General features: G+C 45.4%; 1 long non-coding RNA gene across 6 annotated transcripts in view; it reads left to right on the forward strand.

The window, feature by feature from the left end:
• LOC116595415 overlaps positions 1–12,428 on the forward strand; it is a 63,849-nt gene extending 51,421 nt beyond the window's left edge. For 2 of the 6 annotated variants that reach the window (XR_004287668.1, XR_004287667.1), the window contains exons 4-5: positions 1,788–3,764; positions 12,215–12,428. This is a non-coding gene — a long non-coding RNA (uncharacterized LOC116595415). Of the gene's footprint in view, positions 1–1,787; positions 3,765–6,194; positions 7,548–12,214 lie in introns of those variants that run through there. The other 4 variants (XR_004287670.1, XR_004287671.1, XR_004287672.1 and 1 more) reach the window with 4 other exon arrangements.
• The last annotated feature ends 5,361 nt before the right edge of the window (positions 12,429–17,789 follow it).

Consider the following 17,789-nt stretch of genomic DNA (forward strand, 5'->3'; position numbering starts at 1 on the left):
AGCCAATTTCCCCACTTTTGACCCTTCAGTTACTGCTCCACAGCGATTATTTTTTTTAACTTTAATCCCCTTCAATTCTGTATATCTCATGCCTTACCCCATCTTTCCATTCCTACTTGCTAGTGTCCAAGTTCAAGGCCTTATCACCTACTGCTTGGGCTATGGCATTTGTGGGACTTCTAGTGTCCATTTTATCCCCTTCTGAGCCATCCAAGTGCTCGCCTTAAAATGGGCAGCTGGCCATGTTAGTCCGTGTTGGGAACTGCTTGGTGGGTCTCTATTGCTCTCTGAGAGGTCGTCCAGGTTCATGAACACAGCACACGTATTCTCCCGTGACCTGGCTCTTGCTGACTTCTCCAGCACATGTTGCTCCTCACACTCCAGCAGCCCTATCTGCTTGCGGTTCCCAGTACCCACCCTGGGGTTCTTCGTGTCCCAGCTTTTGTGTGTGCTAATCTTTCTCCCAGGGATAGACTATCTATGTCTTGCTCCTGGGCCATCCATTCTTTCACAGTCAACTCAAGCCAGAGACCCTTCATCCCACCCACCTGGGGCAGCATGGTCTCCTTTTTCATCCATGCCTCTGGCTCTGATTAGACTGTGAACTTCTTGAAGCCTGGGTTCAAATCTGAGTCATTCTTCCATCTATAACTTGCTCTGTGCTGGAGGGTAACAGGTGTTCAATGAGCATGGATAGGCTTAAACAGAAGAGACAACACTTACTAGTTGACTAGTTTGGGTTTCATTTCTTTCTTTTTTTTTTTCTTGCCAGCCCGAGATGGAATGAAATGAAGTGGCCCAAACGCCATGACCAGACGGGATGCAGGAAGTCAAAGATGATGGAAAATCTGCAGATAGCCATCTCTTCCTGAACGACTGAATTTGGTTCAATTGATTAACACCCTTAGGATGGGATTCATTTTTGTAGAATGGATTCGTGACAAGGATTTTCTATAAAGATAGATTTTTTTCTAGAGAAACAAATTTGAACACTTTAGTCCAAGAATTTAAATGAGGAAAAATAATCCTACTTAAAAGGCAAATTGACCAATATCCTTCCTTTTTTCTCTTATTAATAAAAGAGTTTACACGGAAACTCTGTAAGAAATTGTGTAAGAGATTCACAAGGATCATTAAAGTCTCTATGAGACATTCACTTTCACTTTGTAAAATTGGCTATACCCTCAAAATGGTATCCCATAAAAATGGACTTTCTGGGGCTCTTATATATATGAATGGGTTTTAGTCACACAGTGGTGCCATTCATTTTATTTGGCCCATTTATTGCAAGTACATTCTAAATTTGGCCTTAATTATTTTTCCTTTCACAAAAATATTTTGTGGGCTCTTTTTGAACCCCTACTACTTCCTTCTTGCCCCTTAAGACAGAATCCAGGAGTGTTACTTTTGTTCTCTTCTAATTAAAATAATTGCTTGGTTCCTTTTAACTAGATTCGTTCAGTTATTAGCCTAATACATGGATGGGTGCCATGGGGTGCTTGAGAAACAAAATGAAAAGTGATCGTGTAGCTTCACATGAAAAAGATTGTGCAGTGCCAAGGAGCATTACTCCTTTCAGCTGGCATTTTATAACAGCCTTTAGTAAACCTGGCCTCCCCCTGCCCCCATACCCTCACTAAAAGACTATTAAGTGAAAGAATGGTTCTATTTTCTCCATTAGGTAGACAGTGAACTCACTACAATTTGAAGAGGGGCACTTGATATGCTGGGTATGGCCCAAAGACTGGGGGGCTGGTTTTAATCTCTGCCCCGGCTTTGTCTTTCAGAATAACTGCAATTGAAGGATAAATGCTCCGTGTCCTCTCTCTGCCAGTTGGCGTTTATCAGAAGGCACTGGAAGAAGAGGGACAAAGGTGCCTGGATGTATGTGTTCACCAAGAGTTGTCAGGACCTTGATTCTAAAAGGAAGTTGTAAACTAATGTTTTTGACGTCAAGATGTTTCTGGAAGTGGAGGCAGTTCAAGAGTTTGGCAAACACAAGCCTGCAGGCTAAGTTCAACCTATTGCCAGTTTTTGTAAATAAAGATTTATTGGAACACAGCCACACCCATTAGTGGACTGGTTGTCTCCTGTGGCGTTTGTGCTACAATGTGGAGCAGTAGTGGCCTAAAAGATTTACTGTCTGGTTCTTTCCAGAAAAAGTGTGCTGACTCTTGATACAGTCCGTCCAATACACTGAATATTTATGAATGCACTACTCCCTGCTGAGAAAGGTATTTATTGGAATTTCAATGGGGGTCCTCATTTGATGAGATGCTAAGGGCTTTTGGTAATGTGCTTAGGTTATGAGTGTTCAGTACTGGTGAACAGACAGCAGGAAGTGAGGCAGATTTGGGGCAAGACTTTATGGTTTGAGAAAGAGGCTTTGCTATTAATGTCTCAGTGGCAAGTCACTGATTGTGGTTGGGCTGTTCCTGTTAGATAACAAGATTGCTCTACTACGTGGAGAAGGTGCTGAGATTTCCAACGTGGAATGCACCTTGATTTACTCCTTCAGGACCTTATGGTCAACATTATGGATGTCTGCTTCCAGGCCAAAAGATGGGCACCCTTTGCCACCAGTTGGTAGTTGGATGGGTCAAGCGAGAGAATGTGCATCCCAAGCATTCCCTAAACCGTAAGATGCTCTATTTGTGACATATGAAAGCAGCAGGGCAAGTGTTGTTTCTGTCTGGCACATGAAGAAATGACGCAGCCTACCCAAGATCAAGTAGTCAGCCAGCAGAGGACCCGGAGGCTAGCTCTCTTGCTTTAAGTCACCATTCTTTCCAGTATACCATATGCTTCTTTGCGTCACGCTTCTTTCCGTGCTTTCAGAAATGCTCAGTTTTTTAGTTCATTTCTTTATTCTTTCATTCACTATTGAACGTTCTTTAACAGCCTGCTATGAATGGATAAGGAGCTGGATGTTTCAGGGAGAGTGAGGACTATGTAAAAAGAGTTGGAAGACCCTTATAGTAATTTTATTCTTGACCCCTGTGGCCAGAATCCTCCAGAAGGACGTAGATTCTTCTCTTGAGTTCCCCTGCCCTGACCAAGGAGCTTATTTGTGATATGGAGAACAAGAAAGTAGATTGGATGAGAAAGGGAGAGCAATCCTGTCATTCAAAAGGGTTGCCTGACATGTTGTTTTATGTCGTGGGTGTGCGTATGGTATGTACACACCATGAAAGCAATGAAAGAAAGAGGGATTCTGAAGTGTTGATAGCAGATTTTACCAGCAACTGAAGGATGGAGACAGTCTAGGTTTGGAGGATTTGCAAGTTAGGATTTTGTATATAAAGTCCAAGGGAATCGATATCAGAGGAATTTTCCAATATGAATTGTCCGATTAAATGACATAAATTAAACATGCCAGATGTGGATTTATTTTATCACACTGTTAAATACAGCCTTCATTCAGATTGTCTTCATTCAATGATGTGTCTTGTAAGTTTTGAAATGATGATTACCAAATGTGCCTGGAGGAAGCAGCTTCCACCAAAATATTAAATTTGCCCTGTCATGGTGAGAGAAGTGAAATTCTTGAAGTTTCTGTTTTTGACACTAGCTGTTTTAACAGGGAAGTTTGCCAGTATTTTCTTCATATTCAGTGTTGTTGGCTACTTGTTTTTTTCAGGTTTGTCTATGAGTCTAAGTCTACGATTCTCTGAAGCAAATATGCCGGTGAAGTTGCCTGATAAAAAAGCAAACCTCCCAGAGTCTTCCATTGGAGAATTGTCACCTGCAAAGACCTCTGAGAGGTAGAGTAGAAAATTCTGCCTTATTCTCCTCTCCCTCCCTTTCCATAAGTCACTCACAGCCCTGCCAACTGAATTTGGAGGTGGTGCTATCTGATTCTGCAATTCATTAATGAAGCCATGTTACTTCTTGGATATTCCCAGGATCCAGGATGCTGCTGTCTTAAGAAATGTAATTTGGTTCAGCACAGAGAAAGCATATTCATAGCAGGTCTCAGCCATGAAACAGATAATACTTTTCATCTGTAAGAAATTTGTAAGCATTGACTAATTTATTTAAGTTCCCTGTAATTGAGCGAATTTTCTTCCATTTGCTGTGGGAAAACCCTTCTTTTTCTAATTCTAATCTTTCATCAGGTATTCTCCTGAAACCTTGTCACCATGCTGGAAATGTTTTGTAGAGGGGAAATACATCTTTGAACACAGTGTAATATTTCACTGAAATAGATGACCTCCATTTCCTCCGTGTAGAGCCTATTTTTAAATGTTTAGACAGTGTTCTGGAAAAAAGTGAAATCTCCTTGAAAATTGTGGGAACTGTTATTGCATTACTCCAGCCCCCATTCCTGCCACGACTATGGGCAGTATTCTTCAGGGCTTAGAGGTATTACTTTGGGTTCCCCAGAAAGGAGAACTGGAGGAAAACCCAGGTGCTGTCTTTTCCGTGGAGAGTTCAGTGTCAGAGTGGGACAGGCTGGGGAGAATGGTGGTCAGGCTGAAATGAAAGGAACAAATACAATGGTGTGTTATCAAAGTGGCCCCAGCTTGGCATGGGGTGTAACCGACTGCTCTCTCCTTGGGATCGTGGTTGGCTAGACAGTGGTCCTCCAAAGAAATGTCTGCATCCTGATTCCTAGAACCTGGGCATGTTGCCTTCTGTGCCAAAGACTTTGCAGATGTGATTAAGGATCTTGGGATGGAGGGATTGCCTTGGATTATCTGAGTTGATCTAAAATCCAATGGCAGATGTCTTTAGAAAATGGAGGCATAGGCAGAGGTGCAACTGACAGATGAGAGGGCAGGGTGACTGTAGAGGCGGGGCTTGGGCACTCACCAGAAGCTTGAAGAGTTGAGGATGGGACCCTTCCCTGGAGCCTCTCCGCCAGCCCCCCTGTTGGTGTCTCAGCCATACTGATGGCATACTTCCACAGTCATACATCTCTGTTGCTTCCAGCCATCATATTTGTGGTAATTTGGTACAGCAGCCATGGGAAACGAATGCTGGGAGGTCTCAGGATAGATTAATAGAGGAAGGACAGTGAAAGAATTTATTTGCTACTTCCAACCATTGACTGGGGAATGGTTTTCCTCATGGGACATTGACACCACTTTGTGTGCCCCTCTTACCTCCGGATTGATTGTGGTTGGGTGCAGAGTTTCTCTGGAGTGTCTCATGCTTCAGGGATAATGGGGAAGCTCCAGGAAAGGAGGACAGAGGCCGGCCAAGCAGACTTGAGAAGGGGCTTCATTTACATGCTAAAGTTTGTGGTCTGGAAGGTGGTAGAAGCAAGTAGTTGAGGACCCAGAGCAGTGAGGCCAAGTCACCACCTGAGAGGTGGCATAGAAAGGGGTTGGAAATGATGATCTCCTTGGTTCTCACCACAGTGCCATGAGGCAGATCCGGTATGATCTCCTCAGTAGGTACTCATTCTCCAGTCTTGACTAGCATGAGCTTCTGGAACTCACTGTCACTCACAGTTGCCTGTCTCATCTTCAAATGCAGTGACTGAAATCCTATCCTTCAGTTGAGTCGAAACCCCCCTTCACAGACGACTCTGTGAGTGGCTCTAGTATTACTTCTTGAGGCATATAACATAAAGCTCATTCTGGCATGTGAAAGCTCTCTCCAAATATCTGAAGACAGGTTTTATCCTTTTTCTCTCTACCAAGCAGAGCACACCCCATTTCTTCAACTCTGGCCTAGTAGAACAGCTTTCTCTTTGTGGCTGGTGGCTGTCCCCTGTCCCTCTTCTGGACATGCTACAGTTTGTCTCCTCACAGGGAAGCTCCCAGAATACACTGGGACTTCAGGAATGGTCTCCTCAAGCACACAGGGGTCTTTCATCCTTGGTGTTTATGTCAATTATTGTGGTCAGAGCTTGTTTTTATTTTATTGTTTTGTCAAGCACATCCTTTTTAGTTGCACTAAGTGTGGTGTTGGTTACAGTGTTTCTCACACATGTGTATGGATGTAGAAGCAGGTGTTAGTGAAGGTGCTTCATCTTCACTGAAGGTGCCCCTCCAAGAGCTCCAAAGAATGGATCAGTTTGCAAGTGGTGTTACTGTATGGTAGAGATCAAGATGCCACCCCATGTCATGGCAGATAAATAGTCACAGTTTTATGCAGAATTAAGGTCAGTTGAGGCTTCTTACAGGTCAGTACCAACTGGCCATTCTCAGCCAACTTGCCCTGCCACCATCCTTTCTCCTCAGAAGAAACAACCGACCAACCAGCCAACCAACCAAACCCACTTCTGGAGCACCTCCTGGGATGGAGGAGATCTACCTGGGTTGAGCAGGCAGAGCTCCCCTCCTGGTCCCATCCAAGACCTCAGGATCTTCTTCAAGAAGAGCTATTACCATGGGCTAAGAAGGCCAGTGGACATGAGTTTTAGATCCATTATCTGCCGTCTTCACAGGAACCCTGCAAGGTAGACATGACTGTCTTCATTCTACTGATAGACAAGTTAAGGCTCAGTTCAAAGGAACTTTCCTGAGGTTGCAGTGCAGCAGGCCTAGGGTTGAGCCTCAGGGGGCCAGCCTTTCTGTGCGGTGGTCAAAATGATTTTGAAGCTATACTTGAGGGGAGAGGGAGTCCTTGGACCTCTGCAGGTGCACTGAGCCTTGAGCAGAGCCTTCCAGACCACCTGAAAGAACTGGGGAGCACACAGTTGGCATTAAATAGCCTAGGCTCTGTAGGGTCTCCCTCAATGACTGGCTCTTCTGGTGTCATATGTGTTAGGAAATATTCTTGCCATGTTCTGGCCCAGCCTCCACAGTTCACAGACTTGGGACTTTCTTTGGCCCAGTATCCATTCACTAAGTGCCTTTTGGCTCTCTTGCATAAGCCAGGGTAGAGATGGAAGAACAGATGTCCTTGGCTTAAGTCATGCAGCATGGGAGTACAGGGGTTTGACTGAGGGTCTCAAAGGTCTAGGTCACTCAATATGATTCTGCAGAGATGCCAGTAGCACTTGAACTTCCTCTGGACATCTACCCAGACCAGGGTGCTCTTGACCCCATGACACGGGCCAGTAGTTTATGAAGCGTTAGCCACCCTTTTTACCTCTAGGATTTTTCTTTTCACTTTTACCTCATGCAGGCAACTAGGCCAGTGCCTACTTGTTTTGGGGGGAGGGAAGTGACAATGAAAAATGGGTCTTCACCTGGTCTGGTAGATTCTTTAAGTTGGCAGCTTCACACCCCTCTTAACTGGTTATTTCCTATAACAGAGGCTAGACACCAGACATTCAACTTCCTGCCGCCCTACAGATTGGAATGGGCAGATGCCTCCAGTGATGAGTGTGAAACACACAGGCCCCTTCCTTGCCGGCTGGCTTTGTCCCGCTTGTCTGGCGTGGGTTGCTCAGGGGACAGCTCTCATTGTTAAACAGGGGCCTGGCTGGAGGCTAAGAAGAGCCTGCCTGCTTCCTTGACTGCGCCTTTGAGCACTATGCCTGATTTTTTGCTTGTGTCTCACAATAAATTTCTATTTGGCCAAACCTCTGTTGTTGGGTTTCTGTGACATCCTTCCAGATATGAGGCTTACCCACTATACTGTTCTGTTTTGCTACAGCTATGGGGGAATGAAACACTTAGGGCCCTGCTGAAGAGTGGAGAGAACAAGTCTGTGGGGACATTTCACACTCATGATGGTGGGGGAAGGGGACTGGGAGAAGGACATCTGTCCTTGGTGTCTTGACACCTGAAAGGGACTGGAAGGGTAGAACCCAAGGGTGTCCCGGTCGGCTTCGGCCAAAGACCTGTGAGAACCAGGTAGGGGGAGTGACGGATGTATCAGAGGTTGCCTGCATAGACAATTAGCACCAAACCCTGCCAGCCTCTCCCCTACCACGGCTTAGAACTGAAGATTCCCCAGAACTTGGCCATGGCTGAGGGAAAGGTGAGACCCCATGACTGAGTTTCTGCCACCTTGCAAGAATGAGGCTTCAAAGTAGACATGATATTAAGTTATTACAAACATATTTTTAATGCCTGAGTTGTCGACTGAACTGAACACCACCTCTGTGTTAGCCATTGGGTAGAACCCCTAGAAGCACTCTTTGCCAGGCTGAAATGTCATGCTGGGTGAACCCTCGAGTGGGCCTGCCTCTGCTCCTGCATGAGGACCCAGTCTAGGGGACAGTATCAGGCTGAGCGGTGGGGCAGGGCTGTCAGGGTTCAGGGTTTCCGGGGTCTCAAGCTGACCTCTCTGACGGGGCCCCTGTTCTCTCTCGCAATCCCTGAAGGGCTTCTCAGTGCCCAGCCTGCTTCCGCCCAGCAGGTGGATTCAGCCTGGAGGCCCTGGGAGGTTGTGCAGAGAGAGAAGGTTTGTCTCTCTGTCCTCATGGAAATGTTGCCGAACACTGCTGAGGTGGAGAGGGAGAATTCAGCAAATCAGTTTTGATTTTGGAGATGATTATAATTAAGCCAAATCGTTTCCTGCCTTCTTTCAAGGCTGCCACTTTTCCAACTTTCCATTCAATTAAATGCTGCTCATTTGAGCAGCAGCCCTGTGGTTACTCTGTACTCTCCAGTAGCTGGCTGGCGGGCTTTGAGGGCTTCTCCACCATGTGACCTTGGGCAAGTCACTTCATGGATCTCTGCATCATCTGTAGACCGCGGTGGATGACAGGACCTCCTCCCTGGGTTGGGGGAGGAGCAAAGCCCTGGGAACCGGGCTGGGGCGAAGCACACGGTCCGTGAGGGCCTGAGCATGCGCTTTCTCACCTGATGCCTGTCATTCCCTAGGAGATGGGGACACTTGGCCTCATCAGGAAAGAGCTGCGTCACCAGACACAAATCTCATGCTTTCCTCATGACGGTCATCAGGGAGCAACAAGTCCACGTTCATGGCTCTGCCTAGGTGCCTACTGAATAGTGTTACTATTTTATATTTTGTTTGAGAGGAGGAAGCTTGCTTCAGTTGACTACCTTGTACTTCCTGGAAAGGTGATTTCTTTTTCGTTTCTTTCTGGTTTTGTTGTTGTTGTTTGTTTTTTTGTTTTTAGAGAAAGAGAGAGAGAACAGGAGGGGCAAAGTGAGAGGGAGAGAGAGCACCCCAAGCAGACTCCCTGCTCAGCAGGGAGCCTGACCCAGGGCTCGATCTCAGGACCCTGAGATCATGACCTGAGCCAAAATCAGAAGTCAGAAGCTGAACTGACTGAGCCCCCCAGGGGCCCCAGGAAAGGTGGTTTCTTTCTCACTGAAGGGAACCTTCTCTTCCACCCCTGTAGGGGCTTCCAAAGATGGCTGAGTTCTATTGCAGGGTTGAACTCCCCATCAAATTCAAGGATAGTTGGAATAAACCTTTAAAAGTGAAATTCTTAATTGCATTATTTATGATCACACCTTCATTTCTTTGTTCCATTCTAATAGTTTCCCTATTTTTGGATGATGATGATCTGCTGCCCCTCATTACAGCACTCCCCCCACCCCCAGCGCCTCTCCGCCCCCATCAAGGAAGGGTTCTCCATGAGAGCTGGTCTCTCTCTGTTGCTCAGAAGGGCTGTATTCCAATGAGCTCCTTCCCTTCATTCATTATGCTGAAATCATATTTCTAGAGGACAGAGATGAATGCTGTGTACTTATCTGATTAAACTGCCTGTTGTTTTAAATCTATTTTCACTGACTTTTTCCTTCTGATAGACATTCAGTGACACAGCACATTAAAAATTGTATCTGTATCAGTGGTTTCCTCCTTTGTATTTATGTAGCGCGTGCGCATGCGTGTGTGTGTGAGTGAGCAGGGCTAACCCAGTGGTCCCCTCTTAGGATGGGTGTGTATTCAACAATCATGAAACAGTGGCCCCTTCGAAAAAGGAGAGGTTGGATCATATGTTTTATTGATTGGTTAGAAAAATCGCACCGTTGTGTGAGCACCAAACCTATAAATTACATTAAAATGAAAAAGTACAAAGAAACGCTGTTTACCAAAGGCTTTTTACTGGAGTGCCAGAGCCTTCATTGTCATGGGCAGTTTGGCAGGTCTTCCTTCTGGGCCATTTTCCGAGTATTTTTGCATTTGCCGAGTATTTCAGCAGGGCTTGGGGATCAGGACTGAGTGTATTTTCGTCCTTGCCTGCTGGTGTCATCAGAACCTCCTTTAATCTCTGAGTTCTTTGCCCCCGCTTTACCAAAAGAATAATGCCTCCCCCGGAATTACGCAAAAATCAATGGCGAAGTTAATTGAAATCTGGATCTCTTAATGTTTTCCTCTTTCTTAAGAGTGGGCTTGGTTTCTGAAAAGTGAGGTTTAACTCAAAGGACGACTTTAATTGAGGGTGAGTGACTTGGGAGGTGAGTGAAAGTAGAGGTAGATAATTTTCCAAGAGACTGAAAGATAGTGTTTGCATTTAGGATTTCATTTCCTTTCAAGTTTTACACTGGAGCTTAAGGAATGTTACCAGATGAGAAGAATGACCAGGGCCGCTGCTCTGTTGTCTCTTTAGAGGGCTGGAAATGCTTTGAAGGAGGCCGGCCTCTTCCCTTTCCTCCCACGGGGCCAGGGAGAGCAAGAGGGGCGAGAGAGAGCGGTAGAGGACTTCCTGCCACCAGAAGGGGGTCAGCTTCTTTATTTTAAAGATTCTCCACTTTTTTGGTGATTGAGGTATTCATATTATAGGGATTCAGGCCTGTAATTTGGCTTAATGCTGGCCACACTCGTTATATTTAAAACAGTTTATAATCCTCAGAGTAAACTCTTTGGCGGGATTCTCACGCCAGTTTGCGGAGGCAAATGCGACCGGTATTTTAATCTCTACTTTGCAGAGGAAGACACGGAGACTCCAGTGGGTTAGAATTTGTCCAAGATGACCCAGCGAGGGGCGGGGGATGCCGGTCTATAGACTCTTAGGGAAAGAGATAGGGGGTCAAGGCCCAGGCACCCACCTTGATGGGGTTCCTGACTGTGCGGTAGACAAGGTTCAACTTCAGCTAGTGGGGACACAGGCGGCATCCCTCTAGTGCCCTCGCTTAGTGCCAGTCCCACCCCTGGGCTTTGCAGTTCAGCGTGCTGGTTCTGACTCTCATTGGGATCTTCCAAAAATATTCAGACAAAGGACTCTGAAAGGCATCTGGTCAAGCTTTGCGAAGAGAGAAAACTTATCCTCTGATTCCCGAAGCCCCGAAGTCAGGGATTTGATTATGCTTATCATGATCTCAGCTTCCACCGCTCCAAATGTGATTAGTTTTGTAATTAGTTAATGTCATTACCTGTCATCAAATCCAGACAATGTTGGTCTCTGAAACCTCCCGTGGCAGAGAAACCCACAACCTGACATCTTTTCACTGTTTAACACTGAGTTTCTTTAAGAATTCTGGCAACTGTCCCTTCTTTCCTAGACCACAGGTCTGAAAGTTAGGGGAAAGATGTATTTCTTGTGTTTCTTTAAGGCAATTTAAAATTCTTCGGTCCGCTTCCCAAAACTTTTCTTCACTCCAAGCAAAGCATAAATATAATCTTTTCAGCAAATCTTATACCCCACCATATTTTCCTTCTTATGTATGTTGGCTATATTTTGCTTTGGGCGGAATGGCCAAAATAAGAACCAGTTTACCGTAGGGAAACACCCCGTTAAGAACTATTTTTACCTTATATAAAATGCTGCTTGTCTTATTGCTTACTTGCTGTTAAATGCTGGGAAAATGGTTTTTCTTCTTTGCTTCTATTCAGATATTCAATACATATTCTCCGAGTGTCTGTTGTATGCAGGTACTTGGGAATACAACAGAGCACAGATGAGCTAAAATCCTGTCCTGAGGGAACTTACATTCTAATGGGGGAAGGTAGATAATAGGAAATGAATATGTTGAAGTAAAGTACACAGTATGCAGGTTGGACAATTTCCATTTGCGCCCCGAGAACCCCTCTCTCCCCTTTACCACCCTGCTCTGTGGAGAGTCCTGGGAAAGGAGGTCACTAAAGTTTGCATCAGTGGCTTCTTTGCCCCCACCATGGTCTGGCTGGGTCAGGATCTGGAAACTGAGGCACAAGAGAGTGAGGTCGAGGTACTGATGACCAGTCTGTCCCCCTCTGCTGGCCCAAGGGTAACATAATTGCTTTTCTATCTGGTGGGAGTCAGCCCTCCCCAGTGTTGCTTCAAGCCCAGGGGTGATATCTGCTCACCAAGTTTGGGTTTTCTTAACCCTCATGTAACAACACCTCTGAAAACAGACCCTTCGTTGGCCTCTCCCAAGTCACCCATTTGAACGAGCCCTCTGTCTCTCACCAGGACCCTGACTGCCACAGCAGGTTAGAAGACAATACCACGGAACGATGCCATTCATCGGCTATATTGCTTGCTGTCACATGTGTACTTTTGGACTAAATGTCATCAGACTTCAGGTCTCATGGCTCCCTTATGACTCAGCATCTCCTGTCGTGTGTGGGGGCCCCAAAGAGCTGCTCCTTCCTCCACCAGTCCAGCAAGCCTCCGAAAGCCTACAGGAAAGTGTAGGTCCCTGAAATGTGGTCCTTGAGACCCTCCCCAGCCCTTCCTCCTGCCCCAACAGCTCTCCCTTTGTCCAGTGCCCTACCCCACCATGTCTTTTTATTCCTCTGCGATAAAGAGCTGGTTCAAGAGCCCTCTTAGAAGACTTTGCTGGTTCGCCATTTTGAGGAAGGAAAATATATATAAATATATACAACATATATGTATTTAAAGGTTTGATTGAATTAAATTTCCTGATTACGAAGAAGCTCACGCTGACTGTAGAGAACACAAAGTACAGGACTTGGGAAAATTCATCTTACTCTCATCTGTAGGTACCACAAACATGCTGGATGTATTCAGGAACCTTCAACTTTAGCTTTGAGGGGAACACATTTATACGTTGCCAGGCCACCTCTGTTGACCAATGCCTTTTTGTTTTCTGAAGAACTTTTATAGAATCTTGGACTCTTTTCCCCTGCCCAGTTCACACCGGCCTGAACTGCCCACTTAAGCCAAACCAAGTATTTTCCTTGTCTGCATTGGAGCTTATTGCTTGGGTTTGGGGAGTGAACTTGGGCTCCCTTCTCCCCGGTTCAGGGCTTCTCCTCCTCTTGAAAACAGGGTCCAGGGATTCAGATGGCCTGGAGTGTGCCCCATGTTTGTGGGTGGTTTATATACTTATCACCTTCCTGCTGGAAACCCCTGATGGGTGCTGTCCAGTCAAGGAGTTTTGCTCCTGAGTAACTCTCCCCCTCCCCACCCCTTAACGCACCCCTGTGTGTGTTAAGGCCACATTATGGTGCCCTGTGCAAAAAGCCCTTAAAATATGAAATCCCCCATTTCTCTTGATAGAAATGATGCAGAAAGAAAAAAAAAAAAAGCATAACAGCTTTGTTACCTGATGGTACTTATTAGTTAGCTTCCCTCAGAAACAGTTTTGAGAGATTTCATGTGGATTTAAGTTAGACTCGGGGAATTCGTCAACAAAAGCCACTGATTGAATGCCATTCATATGTTCCTTTTTTTCCCCCAGTCTAAAATAGATGAAATAAGGATAATAGTCTTCATTTGATAATGCACTCAAGAATCATTCAATATAAGTTTTAGTTTAAAACTCCCAGTTTCCAGCAGCCTATTTAAAACATGTGCATGCGTACACACACACACACACACACACACACACACACGCACACCCCAGTCTGGCTAAGAAATATCCTCAGGAAACCAGCCTGGAAGAACAGAGGGTGAAACATGAATGAGCTATTTAGCTTTTCTTGGAAAATGGCATAATTCTCAGAGGAATGAAAGGCCAAGCATTCCCCAGATTTTTGTCAGGCACATGTACCAGTCCACAAAATGCTGGAACCCCAAACACAGAATCTGGATTGATTTCAATCTCAGTAATTCAGGTGTTTGTGGCAGAGAAGAAACACCACCCAGAAGGCAGCATCCTGAGTTACCAGAAGTTTCGGGTGCAATAAAATTTTCGGCAACACTTTCAGCTTCTTCCACACAGGGATAGTAAGTTAGTCATTCAGTTCACAGAAGCAGAACGTTTTACTATTTGAAAAAGAAATCCCGAATCCACCAACATTTGGGACTAATATGCTGAATTAATGTATTTTTCTAAGGTTGGGTAGATCTAGCTTCAATCTGCTGGTATCTTTTTTTTTTTTAATTAATTAATTTATTTATTTGACAGAGAGAGAGAGACACACACACACAGCGAGAGAGGGAATACAAGCCAGGGGAGTAGGAGAGGGAGAAGCAGGTTTCTTGCTGAGCAAGAAGCCCAATGCAGGGCTCCATCCCAGGACCCTGGGATCATGACCTGAGCAGAAGGCAGAGGGTTAACTAACTGAGCCACCCAGGGGCCCCTGCTGGTATCTTTATTTCGACAGCTCTGTGAAGCGTTTGTTGAGTGTCTGTCTGTCGGGTGGTATGCGGTCTCATTGTGTTAGGTGGTGCGAACTGTGGGAACTCACATTGCTATCTCCTGCTTTCAGGGAACTTGCCATCCAGCCAGCGAGACTGGACAAATACTTATGAAACAATCAGTGGATAGCACAAGGCACTAAATAAAATATGTGAACGAGTGTGGAGCAGGAATTGAGGAGAGTGAGAGAGAGAGAGAGAGAGAGAGACAAATTGTACTAGATTGTTACAGACAGGCTGTAGGCATGTGGGTACAGGCTAGGGGTTGGTTTGTATAGGTTGAGGAAGAGAGGTTAGTTTATCAGGTTGAGATTTAGCAAGAGAAAAGCCACTAATTGAAAGAAAAATAAATTGAATATCCAGGTGCCTGGTATTTCTTAAAAAGAATTAGGATCTTCACATTCATGAGCTATTTCTAATAATAACCACATGACAAGTTATCATAGCTCCCATTTTGGATATGAGCAAAATGAGACTTAAAGATATTAAATAATTTGCTCAAGATCATACTGAGGGTAGTGGCTACACTAGGATTGTCTCGGGGCCATTGAAGAGGTCTGCCTATTTATTTCCTCACTTCCAATTAGAGCAGGAGGCACTCTGGTCAATTGCATTTTGCATCTTGCATAGGAAATGAAGAAAGGGATGGGAAATTTTAGGTGTGAAAACAAAAACCCATCTAGATGTTTACTGAGCTTTGGAGCCAAAGAGGAAGGGGAGGATTGATCATGTTGGAGCCTCAATGCTTGAGGTAGCCGCAGTGATTGTCACCCAGGGCGTCTTGGCAGTGGGGACCCTAGCAGGCGAGGTGGAGGTCTTCTTCCTCCAATCAAAGACAGTCTGCACACAGGTTCTGCTATCCTGTGGGGAGAGGTCCCAGAAAGTTCTCTACTCAGAAAGGAGTCGAAGAACATGTGGCAGATGGCGAGTTTTCCCTAAATCTGTCCTTCTTTTCTCCCTGGACAGGAAGTCATTCAGCTAGAGACTCTATTTCCCAACCTCCCTTTCTGGACAGAAGATTAAGTCATGGCCTATGAGATGTGAGCAGAAGCGATGTGTGCAACTTCTGTTTCTGGTCTTCAATGGAACGAGCTCTTTCTAGGCTTCCTCTCTTTCTCCCCCTCCCGCGGGCTGGAACTTGGGTGTGCTGGCAACCCCATTAAGCCAAGCAGATGCTCAGTGCCCTGCAGGCCAGGAGGCAAAAGGAGGGAAGAATCTGGGTCTCTTTGTCACTGTGTGAAACAGAACATCCCACCAGCCTCGACTGTCCAACTCCAGAATGTGAAAAACAAAACAATTCGATCCTAGGCAACACTGTTGAATAATACAGAACATTTCTGGGCTGGAGAGCAGAGAAATTATTTCAAGTCAATATCTTATCTTCCCTCCTTTTTTCCCCTCCTTTCCCTCCTTCCACAAATATTACTTCCACAAATATTCCCAACTCTATACCAGTAACGCTCAACTGACAAAAGAGTCATGTTCCTCCCGTGTCAGAACCTCCATTCCAGCAGGGAAAGAGATAAAGCAAGCAGACAGACATAAAATTAAAACACCAGCAGACTGGAATACATGTTGTGAAGGACATGCACTAGGGTTTGGGATATACATGGCTGAGCGAGAGAAGGCCGCTCGGGACAGCAGGGGCAGGGGGAGTCTCCGTGGGGAGGAGGTGTTTCAGTCGAGTCTGAAAGGAAAACAAGAAGCAAGACGTGCCGAAATTGGGGGCACACCCTTCAGAGTGGACGGGAGCATGTGCAAAGGCCCCAGACATGGAGGAAATTCTCGAGCACAAGAAACTGGAGGCAAGGTTGAGTGGAGAGAGACGCAGTTCTTTTTGGCAGCCTGTGCGGGGGCTGGTGTTCCAGTGGCTCTTGAAGGGTTTTAACAAGAAGGGTCTTGTGTGTTTGGGAGGAGGGAGAGTGCACTCAATGTTATTTAAGATCTTTTTTTGCCTTTTTATAGAAAAAAGAATTCTTACAGTTGGCACAACTATGGTAGTCCTAGCAGTGGAGATGGAGACAGGTTATTAAAAAAAAATTGCACTCACATAGATGAAAAATGCAGCATAAGGGGATATTCAAAAAATCACAGAAGAATTTCTCTAATCATATAACATTTGAATTCAGGTTAAAAAAAAAATCAGTACGGGGCGCCTGCCTGCTCAGCCATTAGAGCACATGACTCTTGATCTCAGGGTCATGAGTTCGAGCCCCATGTTGGGTGCGGACCTTCCTTAAAATAAAAATAAATACAAGTCAGTAGTTTGAAGCACTAAGTTGAAAGAGGGTTTTGTCAGCAATTCGCTGTCAGTTCCAAACAGGTCGGGAAATGCTGCTTTAGAGTTTAGAAGCCCTGTCATCTTGTCAACATTTGTAGTTTGGGGTTGTGGGTAAGGTTGTTGAAAAGGGGGTCTCCCCAGAGACACCGAGCATTGCCATTTCGGGGAGTTGGAGGGGATGTCATCGTCTTGGGACTTTTGAAAGCGTCTGTGCCCTGGCCTTTGGAATTTCTCCTCCTGGTTTAGAGACAGTGAAGAAGGAAACGGGCACATTTCAATTCATAAAACTTTTCAGACTGTTACAGCTACCTGTTTTTTTCTCAAGCAAGTGAAGGCTGTATTTAAGATCCATCATTTCCTCCAAATATTAATTTTGCTGTGTGAGATTTGCCTCTTAAAGAGCAATATCCTGACTTCTTTTGAAGTAACTATTCACAAGTGGGATCTTTCAGAAAGGAAATGATACAGTTCCCAGACTTGTAGATGTCAATGCCGTTATTACTGGGGTATTCTTTCTAAGGTTTTTTTTTTTTTTTTCTCCCCAGCCTTGTGGAGATAGAACTGACATATAACACTGTTTAAGTTCAGGTGTACAGCGTGTGGATTTGACATACTTACATAACTTACAGTGCTGAGGTTTTTCACAATTGTCTTTAGAAATAGGACATTGTTGTTTATGCCCCCCCCCCGTTTTTTTGGACAGAGAAGTGATATCAGGGTCTGAAACAGACCCAATTAAGTATATTGCAAGATACTCTTTTGTTGGCTGAGGCTTTTTTGTGCATCTAAGAAATGTCACAAGAAAAGAAGTCCAAGTTTCAGCTTCTGCACATCAGGAAATGGTTAGTGTGTCCCAGGCTCGCCTTACAGACCTGCTGGGGAGGAAAACCTTTCTTTCTCTTCCCTGCCCCCCATCCCTGCCCATCTCTTACCCCCAAAGGATTCTCGAGGGAACCGGGGTACGCTTGAATGCCCCTGGAGAATGGCCACCGTCTGTCCAGCTGCTCCCGGAATCGGCCTTGGAACCAGGCTCTCCTGGGGGCAGGAGGGGAAGAAGGATGTGGGGTCAAACACGGCTGGATTTCCTAAGGCAAGGCTTCTTTGAGGGTGCTTTCTCCCTCTGCTCCAAAAACAAAACAAAACACCAAACCAAACCAA

Source organism: Mustela erminea, chromosome 7 (genome assembly GCF_009829155.1).
Source record: "Mustela erminea isolate mMusErm1 chromosome 7, mMusErm1.Pri, whole genome shotgun sequence".
NCBI lineage: Eukaryota > Metazoa > Chordata > Mammalia > Carnivora > Mustelidae > Mustela > Mustela erminea.